The sequence below is a fragment of the Lathamus discolor genome, chromosome 5 (genome assembly GCF_037157495.1).
Source record: "Lathamus discolor isolate bLatDis1 chromosome 5, bLatDis1.hap1, whole genome shotgun sequence".
Classification (NCBI taxonomy): domain Eukaryota; kingdom Metazoa; phylum Chordata; class Aves; order Psittaciformes; family Psittacidae; genus Lathamus; species Lathamus discolor.
This window is the reverse complement of record NC_088888.1, coordinates 114,639,382-114,647,661: the sequence shown is the minus strand read 5'-3', so window position 1 is coordinate 114,647,661 and position 8,280 is coordinate 114,639,382. Positions and strand designations below refer to the sequence as shown.

Here is an 8,280-nt window from a genome sequence, read left to right as displayed (position 1 = left end):
GCTGCCGCCGCCGCTCGGGCCCTTCCTGCGCCGCCCTGCCCTGCGCGGCGGGGAGCGACGTGTCGCCGCGGAGGCGCCGCGCTGGGCCGCCCGGCGCCGCAGGTAGGCAGCGGGGAGCTGCCCGGCGCTAGGCCGCGGCGCAGGTGCCTCCGCCCGCGGCCGCGGGGCTCTCCCGGGAAAGTTGAGTTTCCCCGGGTGCCCTTTGTCTTTGCGGGCCGGGCCCTCCGCGGGGCGAGGGCAGGGGGCGGCCCGCGCCGTGCGGAGGGGAGGAGGGCGTGAGGGAAGCGGCGCCCGGTTCGAGGCGCGGGGGGTGCCGCCCGGTTCGCCCGTTTCTCCGCGGATTTGGGCTGTGTATTTCCATGGTAACCCCCCGGTGGGAAGCGGGCGGTGTCTGGAAGCGGTGCCCGTGCCTGGCAGGGAAGCACCGAGCGTGTGTGGCGGTGTCAGTGCCGGGCCCCCCCCGAGCACGGCCATCATGGGCCTCCCTCATGTGGGCTCTCTCCCGCAGGTCACCAACGCGCCATCCCCAAGCTCTGGGACCACCGGGCAGTTTTCCATAGGATGCGACGGGGGGAGATATGACGACGGCCTCCCCGAGATCCTGCCGGCGTGTTCTCGCTAAGGTGCGGCCGGCTCCTCGTCAGGCACGGCTGTTGTAAGCGGTCGGTGTGGGGAAGTGATGTTCGGAGCAAGTGTTGGGGGTTTTAATATGTAATGCTGGCCCCCATGTTAATGGCAACCGGGATGGACTGGGATGTGGAGTGCTGAAGGATTTGTTGGTTCCAAAAGCCATTCAGGCTCACAGTAGTTCCTGGGTTTATAGACAAACATCATTTCTTGGCTTTCCTTACTGTAATTTTTCAAACACAGTGTGTACTATTGAGAGAAATACCCATATGTGTTGGTAAAATACCGACCTCCTGCACTCTCAACAAAAAATTAACTTTCTCTTTGACTCACCAGTTTTGGCCTTAGTATTGTATTGATTCTCTTTTCTTTCTCTCTTTTTCTTATATTCTCTAAATACTTAGTGTTTCTGTTACAGAACATCATAGAATCATAGAATGGTTTGGGTTGGAAAAGTCCTTAAATCATCTAGTTCCAACTCCCCTCCCATGGGCAGGTATACTTCCCACTAGACCAGGTTGCTCAAAGCTTTGTTCAGCCTTTCCTTGTGATCCCAAACGTGTGAAGTGATCCCAAAAGTGTGAAGTACCTATTTATAGTACATAAAAATATTATTTGACAACAGATTTGCATGTGTGGTGGTTCTGAGTGCAGGTGTTACACTGACCTTACTGTCTTGCTGTACCCTATCTGTTGGAGTCCTGAGTGAGAGGAAGGCCTGCAGACTTCTGCACAGCTGTGGCTGTCTGTAGCCACAGCTGCTTTGCAGGCCTGTAAAAGAATGCTCTTTCTAAAAAACCTGACTGCAGTGCATTAATTGTTGTAGAGGCTGCAGTAATTACTACTTTAGCATGAGAGCCAGCGTGACTCTTTGCCAAACTGTGCATAGACAAAAGCTATAGTTCCCTTGAAATCCTCTGGGCAAAGGATGGTGCTTCTGTTGGGTAGGAAAACAATGCCTAAAATGAATTAATTGACAGGAGATCTACAGCTGTCTAAGTCAAAGCTGCTGTGCATCATGTGGGCAGCCTTGCCAGTGAGGTCTGAAGGCTGCACTCTAGGAAGTGGCTCTAACTCTTCCATCCCATTTGACATCCCTGTGCCTTCAGTACTGCCTTCTCTGTAGTAGGAGTCTGGTGCAGGTGTGGAGGAATTTTGCCTCCTTGTTGACAGCACAAACTTCACAGGAGGAGAAGGGGATGTGCATTTCAGAGGTTGAACGGGCATATTGTTTGCCTGAGGAGTGTCAGGAGCTGTTAGAGAGAGTGGACAAAGCAGACCACAGACTTGCTCCTTGGCAATTTGAGCAGGAAGAAGTTGGGAAATGGAATCATGTAGGTATTGTTCCTTCTTTTGGGGCAGCAACTCCATGTAAAAGCCACTTCTGCTTTTCTTCTTCAGACATTTGGGGAAATGAGGACCTGAAAGTTTCTTAAGAAGAAGAGTGAAGGGCCACAAACATCTGACCCTCATTCCAGTTGGGAGGCTCAGTTTCCTTTTGGTTTATTTTTTTATTACACTTTATTTTCTTATTCCTCATTTTATGAATGTAGTGTGAAAAAAGAAAGGGTAAGCCTGAACGACTGTTCTACATATATATTTCTGTTGTCTTGTATGATTAAGTACAAAGAAATCTTTACAAGCACATCTGATAGTTGTCTTCCCCATGTTTTTAACTTTTTGCACCCGCTTCACCTAGGAACTAGGTTTTAAAAAAAGGTCTGAGTATTCTTTCAAAAAGTAAGGAATCCTTAATGTATTTCCCTCATAGTCAAAAGTGGTGGATTCATTTACTGATCAGATGTTCCAAAATACTCATATTTGGATAGTTGAAATACTCTAGCTTTTTCTCTATTAATCTGATTCTTAAAACAAAAAAAGGGAGCCACTTTGGAGCGAGTGTGTTTAAGATAGAGTATTGCAGTTGGAGTAGTATGCCTGGTGCTTTGCAATATGGCAGTGAGTTCTCATCAGTTTTACACGGTTACAGTAAGCAGTGGTGTAAGATCTTTCTTTTATTTGTTGGTGTTCATGGCAGGGGGCTTGGAACTAGATGATTTTAAGGTCCTTTCCAACCCTTATGATTCTATGAATCTAAATGCAGCATAACCGTACTGGTTTTCACGTTTATAGAAATATTGTAAATAGAAGCTATTTGAGGGATGAAAAGGAAGTGGTGTGAGTACAGGTGATCTGTTTAATTTGATCTGCTGTTAGGTTGGTAAGAACACCACAGGAACTATCAACAAACATTGGTGGCACTTTCTGTTGCTCACCCAAGGTAAAGTTTGGATGATCTTGTTTGCCGAGTACTTGCCCCACAGAGTGACTTTCTTCTTTGTGCAAGTGGTCTGGCATCTGTGTCAAGACCACTCAATAAGACTTGCTATGAGCTCTGCTGTGCCTGCTTGTGGATAATCCCTACTCTCAGCTTTTTGCGTAGTGGCAAAACTATTACATATTTTTATTTGGCTCTTTCATAGCTACTTGCAGGGCTTTGGTAAGGCTTTGGAAAGATGTGATTCTCATAAGAAGTCACATTTTTAGAAAATTGGTTTCAGATTAACAAACCGAGCCTAATCCTGCTTAAAGTAGCAAGTGGAGGGCCTGCACAGGGAAACTTAATGTTGGTGCAGATTGCATCAGCTTCTGTCAGACTCCTTTTGTGAAGTCAGGATGTTAGTGTTAGAATTTTTGCTTGGGCTGGTACAGTTCTGCCTTTCCTCAAAATGCTACTGCTCTGTGGTCCCTGCCTTTGACAGACTTCTAGGTTGGAATGCCTGCCGGGGCTCCTTGATCTTTCTTCAAGCTGCATGTGCCTTTGAGGAGCTATACGAGATGCTCATATTTCACCATTTTCTGAGAGGATAAATGCACACTGTAATGATGAGATGCCTGCAAAAAGGGAGTACAAAGGCAATTCACTCTCATCTTGTGTGATAGTGTGGGCAACTAGCCACAAGGCTTTTTCTTCACCCACATATTTCTACTGCTTCGTTAATTGTTCCTGAGTGATTCTACCACCCCTGGCATGGAAGAGCCTGATACATAATGACCTAAATAGCTGTAGGGACATCTGTTTCTTCAGCATAGAAACTGCCTTCCAATTTCAAGTTAGTGTTCAGCATTGGGAAGTTAGGTTTCCGGATGAGAAGTAGTACATTGGGTATATCACAGATGTTTCATTTAGTTGTTTTGTTTAGTACCTGAATAAAAGTGAAATACTGCTTTTAAGATAGTTTTTCTATAAGGAGATAAATTGCTTTCCAGTTTTTGACAAAATATTTACACTCGTGTATTACTCTAAATAACCTGTGGAGACATGCATTCAGGTAACTATGTTATTCAGTGGTGGGGCTTTTTGAGATGATTTTTTTTCAGAGGATCTTGTTGTATTTAAAGAAGTGAAGCTCAACTAAAGTGGCTTCAGCTGGAGAGGGCAAAAGAAACCGATACAAAATATAAAAACATGAAAGTGAGATGCTATTTGACTCTGGCCTTGCAGGCTACCCACAGTGCTTTGCAGTGGAGATGCAGCTGTCCTGTTCTTTCTTTGTATTCAGATCACTTTTTTTCTTGCCTGTTTCCCTGTTTGAGGGGAGCATTTTGAGATGGCATTATGAAAGAGATGATTAAGGGGATGGTGGTGGTGCCATTACTCTTTAAGCTATTCAAGTGCTTTTGCTTTTCCACAGTTCCCATTGTGCAGTTTGCTAAGAAAGTTGCACAGTCTGGCTTAGCTCGGCACTGTCCAGGGAGTTGCAGAATGGGCAGGATTGTAACAGCACGTGTGGCTGAGCAGGGCTGATGAGAAATGCACATAACTCATACGTAGCTTCCTTGTCAGTCTGCTTTTGTACCAGCAAGGCTAATCTAGAGGGTCATCACTCATGCTAACTCTGCAGAGAAGGCATACAGTGTGGGAACATGAAGTCTGGTATTCTATTAAAAGATGTGTGGAATGCACTAAAATACATTAATATAAATATATGTATATTTATTAGGCTTTCAGAAAGGTTGGACTGACACAGGCTCCTCTCCAAGTTGTGTAAGGAGGTTTGATGTTGGAGCATGTGCCGAATGCAGATGGCTTGCCATGGGGACAAGTCACAGTCACCCTGACTCTTAGCCTTGTTGTCTACCTGACAGTCACCTGCTTCTTCCTGTAAAGCCCCAGGATAGAAATAGGTGTTCAGAAAGAGCTTGTGTTAGCAGAACAACTTCTGCAGCCTTAACCTCATGCTCTGAAACTGCTTAAACATTTCTGCTGAAAGCTAACCTTTTTGGCTCTTCCACTGAAAGAGGGATGTCTGTCTTGGGGCACAGGGACAAGTGTGGAAATTTCAGCCTGAGGAATTTCAGCTGGTTGAAAGAAATGGAAAGCTTGTGTTAGTCCAGGCCGGTTCACAGTCTTCCAAAGGTGGTGTATACTTTGCTCATACCATGGTTTCCTTGTTACAGAGTTAAATCCTGCTGATTTAGCAGAATGAGCTGTATAATAACAGCGTGGGAAAGCTAACCTTTGAGGACAGAGTAAATATATTAGACCAATAACAGGCATGTTGTTAGTTGTTGAGGTCCTGGAAGGAATCCCATGTGCATTTTTCTCTTGTAGTTAGATTTCAGGTATCCTTTTCCTTTTAAGTATCCTTGATAATTATCATTTCTAGAAATGGTGAAATATTTTGCTTTAGGGTGACTTGTGGGTGGCTTCTGATGGTTTTGTATTCCAAAGGGTGTTGGGTAACGAGAGCAGTACTTTAAAATGTTTTGATTTCACTGTTGTTGCCAAAGCCATGAAAAGCAGCAGGGATTTTAGCATGCCATTCATATTCATAGAGAAACTTCTCCTTGCCCTACATTTGAAATGCAGAGGGTACCTCTTGGAAAATACCTAGTAGTGTCCAGGTGCAGCTTATTGTGGACAATATGGAATACTTAAAGGAGAGCTTGCTCAGTGTTGTGTGGTCAGTGGGGGCTCTGGGCTATCTCCCCTGGATGCTTAGCTTCTCTTCTCAGATGTTGCTGTTTTTGAAGCCAGAATCAAGTTTGGAGAGCACATTTTATGAATCGTATAAAGGGCTGGAGCTAATAAGCAGCATGTTCTTGGGTGTCCGTTGTAATACCAGTTAACTTATCAAAACTACCAATTTAAGTTGAAGGTATTATTAGTAGGTTGTAGATTTATTTTCATTTGGGAGGGAGAGCACAGAGAAATACAGGTTTCTTCAGTGCATAAATTGAGACTTCAGGCACCTTGCAGGGGTTGTGCTGGATTGTAAGTTCTAATTTGTATTATTAATGCAAATTACAGCTTTACAAACCTAAGTGTGTGCACACGAAAATTCCCAGTAAAAATTACTAACTCATGGAAAGCTGTTAACCTTAAGTAAGAAATAGAAAATTGTTTGACAGTGCTAATGGGAAACTGCCCAGAAATGAAGAAGTATGAAGTTAATGTCCATGAATAGTTGAGGTTTGGTTTGCACCTTCACTAATACTGTGTTTATGTAGAGCAAACACTGGATGTTTTGGTAGCAAAGACCATCTGAAAAACAAAGTGTGCAAATGACACAATGTGGAAAGGCAGTTTCTCAAGAACTTCCTGTAAATCTTAATACTTACGGAAACAAGCACATGCTCAAGAGTTATAACCATCCTGTGCAATTAATTCTGAGTAATACACTTTGTTGTGTTTTTCTTCTAACTGCTGAAACCTCAGGTGTGAAACTCAAGAGTCATAGTGTAGTCATCACAGAATTGGCTTCTTAAAATTCATGTGATTAATACTTTACTAACTGCACAGATCTTCTACTTTGCTGACTGCACAGTATCCAAGCATGTGATTATTACATTTGTCTTCACAGTCATTTTATTCCATGCTGTACATAGTACAGCTATGTCATATCATAGTTGCTAAGCATGTTATTGAGCAAGGGATTTTTTTTTAAGAGGAAGCTGTAAGATTTTTGAGCATGAAATGTTAATCTTCATGTGTTGGGGCTGTAAAAATACCATAAATACAGATCATCAAAACTGTGTGTGTTGTTGCAGTGGTTGAGTGGGTTTTTTTTTTTTTTTTTGTAAAAATGTGTTTTAACATTTGAGTTAATGTCATTTTTTAAACTAAGGAAAGTAATACATTGTGTGAAATAAATCTAATATATTGAAGGCATGTTGCAGATACAGCCATTATCATGTTCCAGCTTTCATCATTACTCTTGTATCTAACCCCTAAAGGGTTTTTTTATTGTGTTAGTAATACACATTGCTAGATAAAATGTCAGTAAATTATGGTGATTAGTGAGGACAACAGAGCTGATCTAACCCAATTTTATCCATATATAATTTAAATATTGATGTCATTAAGTTACACAGTTGCATATTCTTATTGCTGCACATATGCTCTTCTAAGTAGGAGGCTCAGGGGACTCACCATTTCATAATTCATTCTCCACAGCTTGTGCAGTTAACTACATTTACCTGCATTGCACTTGCATTGAAACTTGAGTGAGTGAAAATATTCCGCAGCAGTTTTGTTCTATGTTAATGCTGAGTTGTTTGATGGGTTTTTTATGTTCAAATCAGCAGATTTATATATAGTTACATATTTTAAAATGCTGATTCAGAAGGTTGGTTATGGATTTGTTTGTCTATAAAATGTTTAGTAGTGTAGCGCAAAGAATAGCTGTTCTCTTGGTGAACAAATTAAACTGTTCTTCAGTTGTGTGCAAGGCTAGTGTACACAGAAGGGCTCAGGTATAGGGCAGGATTTTTGTCTTCATATAGGCTTGTCACAGATTCCTTTGTAATTTAAATTTAATTCAGATAATATTGTTCAGTTTTCTTTCTCTGAAGTGATATTTATGAGGCTAATTTAAGGACTGCAGTTTGAGGAATGCCTGGTTTGGGGCAGTACAGATGGGTTTATTCCTGTGCAAATGTGGCTGTTCATTGAGGTTAATTATCCATAAGGTTCTGACTTATGAGGCTACTAGAATAGCTGCTAACTATGAATAATTTAGTACAGCATCATATTGCGTGCCACTTAAGAAGGCCTCTGCCTGTGAATCCTTATGTCTTGTTGAAATTCACTCAACAGTATGAAGGTTACTGCTTGCACTGATATTTTATTGTACTCTTTTCATTCTATTTCAGGATTTGTCTGTACAATGGCAATGTGAATAATTTATGGCAGTAAGTAATCTGTCCAAGGGTAGGCACAGTTTGTTTTTGAAAAGCTGAAGTACTGAGCTAGTCTTCAGTGTTGTCTTTTATTTTAAATCTTGGACTGGCATAATGCAGTTAGTTTTCTCTACTGAGATTTATGTAGTCGAGACAATTCATGTCGTAGAATATGCTTCATTATGGGGAAAAAAGTGAGGCTTAATGAAAGACTTGTTAGCAAGAGTATGAGATTTCGGTGCTTTCTACAAATTGCCTTAGTTGCTCATACATCTGGCTAGAGCAGGCTGTGTCTCATATTACAGAGGCTTTTTCAGGAGGAAAGCTGCAAATGCAGAACTTTGAAGCAGATCCAAGTGCAGATAAATTTACTGTATGCCTTTAGGAGACTTGATCATTGTAACTCAGCACTGGCTGTGGTTTTTTTTAAGAATGCGATAGTGATGGTGTTTGGTCATTAATGTATGC

At 42.2% G+C, this 8,280-nt stretch overlaps 1 protein-coding gene across 2 annotated transcripts in view; it reads left to right on the top strand.

Moving 5' to 3' along the window:
* VPS54 (VPS54 subunit of GARP complex) overlaps positions 1-8,280 on the top strand; it is a 51,484-nt gene continuing 43,204 nt past the window's right edge. Inside the window, exons 1-2 of one of the 2 annotated variants that reach the window (XM_065682225.1) lie at positions 1-102; positions 509-623. The gene's annotated coding sequence lies outside the window, so the exon portion shown is untranslated. Of the gene's footprint in view, positions 103-508; positions 663-8,280 lie in introns of both variants that reach the window. The other variant, XM_065682226.1, reaches the window with a different exon arrangement.